Below are 3,307 nucleotides of genomic sequence, written 5' to 3'. Positions count from 1 at the left end.
CTACGCAGCTGCGCGGGGCTCCGGAGGACACGTTCCGGAGCACTGGGGCCGGGAGACTCGAGCCCTGATTTATAACGCAGACCGAGGCCAGAGCACTTCCGCGTGCAGGGTGACACCTGCGCCGCTCCCCGCGCAGCCCTCGGCTCTCCCCTGCTGGGTCTGCTGCTGGCGAGTCGGGCGCTGCGTCTGTCACTCGGTCCGCGGCCCCGCCCGCGCTGGGAGCCAACTCGCCAGTCGCGGGCTTAGCACAGCGGCTTGCCGGGGACACCCCAGCTCCTCTGCCATTGGACCCCGTGGCCGACGCCTCCGCGGCGATTGGTCCGCCCGCATGTCACTCTCGTGCGCCCGCCTCCCCTTCCTTCCCCCAACCCCAGCAGAGAGGCCTGGAGTGATTCGCCGGTGTCACTGCACAACTGGCTCGCTCGAGGGTCTCTGCGGTTGCAAAGGGTTTCTGGGTCCGAACATCGAGTTTCACGGAATCAAACAAGACATCAGTTTTAAAAACATCAGGGTGGGCCGGGCAAAGTGCCCGCAGAAGAAGCGTAGTTGGAAGGGACGGCATAGGGTGCGCCGGTGGGGTGCGGTGGAGCAGCCTTGGGCTGCTCTTTCTAACGCTGCGACCTTGAACAGCCTACGGACTCTCTGTGCCTCGTGCCTATTTCTGTGCGATGGAGGTAACAGCAGCGTTACCGGGCGCCTAAGAGGAACCGAGGTGCCCCCGCGCCCCCGCCGCAGACCACCGGGCGCACACCTATAGTAGAAGGAGCCAGGCTCTTCTGTTTGCAAAGAGGAAGAATGCATGCATGAGGAACTGCGGGCGGTCCTCGGGAAAAGGTACTAGGTAGAAGTGAGCACGGGTTGTGCAGTGTGAGATGAGGAAGAGTTCGAGAACGCGAGGCCTGACTCTGCACTGGCTGCTGTCCCGGAAGTGAGGATAATCCTGTGTTAGCAGCGTCTTAATGCATCTTAGCCCGCAGGAGGCAAGACGAGACGCAGGCGACAGCCACGGGGGATTAGAAACTCAGCAGCCCCACATGCGAGTCATTTTTGTGGTTTAGACAAGGTTTGTCTGTGTTCGCACAAGATTATGGCGTGGTCTTGCTTGTTTTTCGCTTGACGCTGGTGTAATGGGAAACTGCTTTTCTTCAACAGAACACCGTGATCTAGAAAAGCCTATAGCAGCACCAAGGCCAGCCAATGGGGCTGGGCTAGCACCTGACTGTCAGACCGCTTCCTCTTTCTCAGCACTTCCTAAATGATAGTTACCTTGCTGAATGTGGAGTCCAGTCTTTGGTTTGTATCCTAATTGCTGCTTAATAGCTCATAACCTTGGCCTTGTAACACTTCTCAGTTTCTGCAAATGAGCATGTATAGAGCACTTAACTCTTGAGTTTCAAACAAGGGAGTAGGGCTGTTGGAAAGAAGGTATACATGGGGCAGGTGCTGTAGCTTCAAGACCTGGCTGCTCCACTTCTGATCCAGCTCTCTGCTGTGGCCTGGGAAAGCACTAGAAGATGGACCAAGTCCTTGGGCCCCTGCACCTACATGGGAGACCTGGAAGAAGCTCCTGGCTCCTGGCTTCAGATCGGCACAGCTCCAGCCGTTGCGGCCATCTGGGGAGTGAACCAATGGACAGAAGACCTCTCTCTCTCTCTCTGCCTCTTCTCTCTCTGTGTAACTCTGACTTTCAAATAAATAAATAAATCTTTAAAAAAAAGAGAAGGTATACAAAAATGAGTCAGATGGCGTTCCCTAGGCAAAAGGATAAAACTTAAAATGCTATGCACTATGCTAGGTGCTATATCAAGGACACATTCAAAGTGGAAGGGCCAGTGAGAGTGGCAGACTCCACCCAGATAGAGCTGGAGTTATCTCCATCTGTCTACACAAGAACACAAGAAAAAGTAAGTGAAATAATCTATGCACACGTGTTTTTGACTGCTGTAAAGCACCATGAGGCTTTAGCTGGTATTACTACAGCAACATCTACTCTGGGACTGGCTGAATCTGCTTTCTAAACAGTGTTGGCTAGCTTAAACCCTTTTGTCTTAGCTAGCAGGAGTAAAAGGATCACTTCAGGAGCTTGACTCCTGTAAAATCAAGAAAGTCAAGGTCATTACCCAAATGTTCCTGTCTCAAAACAGCAATGGTTTTTCTCTCAAGCTTCTTGTCAGTCTTGGATCACTAGGGAGCTCCACTCACTATTGTTTTCACTCCCCAAGATAGATGGAGCCATGACCTGAATGTTGCTGCTGGCACCAGGCAAAGAGAAGGGACCATGGTGTAGCTGGCACCAGCTCTTCACAGCTTCCCCCTAGAACTGATTCGGGCCACTTCTCATGCTCAGTGGGCCAAAATACATCTAAGCACCAGGTAGAAAAATGTAATCCCTCATGTGTTCAGGAGGAGGAAGACATAGGGTTGAACAGCTCTAATGACACCCATGTCCCCAGGCTGTGATACCTGGTGAAAATCAATAGAAGGCAGAAGGCAGTTAGAAGGTGTTCTTATGGGGCTAATGTACTTCTGTGCTCTCTGGTCTCCAGGTCTTCTTAATGTACAGATGTTCCTCGACTCATGATGGGGTTACCTCCAGTTACACCCATCCTAAGAGGAGGTATTATCCGTTGAAGATGGATGTAATGCACCTAACCTACCCCACGTCCCGGCTCAGCCACACAACGCACTGCAGAGCACCGGCTGTGTCCTCTCGTGATCACGGGGCTGCTGCCACTGCCCAGCATCCGAGAGGATCAGACTGCATGGTGCCAGCCTGGGGAAGGATCAAAACTCAGCGCTACAAGTACCGTCTCTACTGAGTGCTTTCCCACCATCATCATGGTGAAACACTGTTGAGCCATCGAAAGTGGGGAACCCTCTGTTCTGCTGCCAGAATGGCAGGTGACAGTGGGCGTTATGTGAACTTGTTCTTTTCTCTTCCCAAATAATATTAGGTATTATTTGAATATGTGTTCAATTGAGGAAGCCTTAACTGACCGATAACTGGAATCTCTCACTGTGGATGTGCAAGAAGAGAAGTCAAAACACCACAGTTGATCATCAAAGAAGTTCTTCTTTGTCTGATATGAAACAGTGGAGGAAAAACCATCCCCAGAGCAAATGTGTGAATATCACCAGAGTCCAGGTCTTCCTGCTCCCAGAATGGTCTTGTTGCTCCTCACAGGGTCTTGCTTGAGCTTTGCTCCTTCAAAGATTCTGAGAGAAGAAATTGAAAAGGAAGTCCATGCCTCCAGGAGGATCTTGAACTTTTAGGCTTTCAGTTCAATAACCTAGACATCGTCATGTA

The 3,307-nt window shown here is 51.7% G+C and overlaps 1 long non-coding RNA gene across 1 annotated transcript; it reads left to right on the top strand.

The window, feature by feature from the left end:
* Positions 1–378: 378 nt before the first annotated feature.
* On the top strand, positions 379–1,722 carry LOC138843835 (uncharacterized). Its single transcript, XR_011378864.1, has 2 exons — positions 379–1,063; positions 1,153–1,722. It is a non-coding gene; the product is annotated as an uncharacterized lncRNA (long non-coding RNA).
* The last annotated feature ends 1,585 nt before the right edge of the window (positions 1,723–3,307 follow it).

The sequence above is a fragment of the Oryctolagus cuniculus genome, chromosome 9 (genome assembly GCF_964237555.1).
Source record: "Oryctolagus cuniculus chromosome 9, mOryCun1.1, whole genome shotgun sequence".
Classification (NCBI taxonomy): domain Eukaryota; kingdom Metazoa; phylum Chordata; class Mammalia; order Lagomorpha; family Leporidae; genus Oryctolagus; species Oryctolagus cuniculus.
Note: the sequence above shows the minus strand (reverse complement) of the source record. Positions and strands in the feature narration are given on the sequence as shown.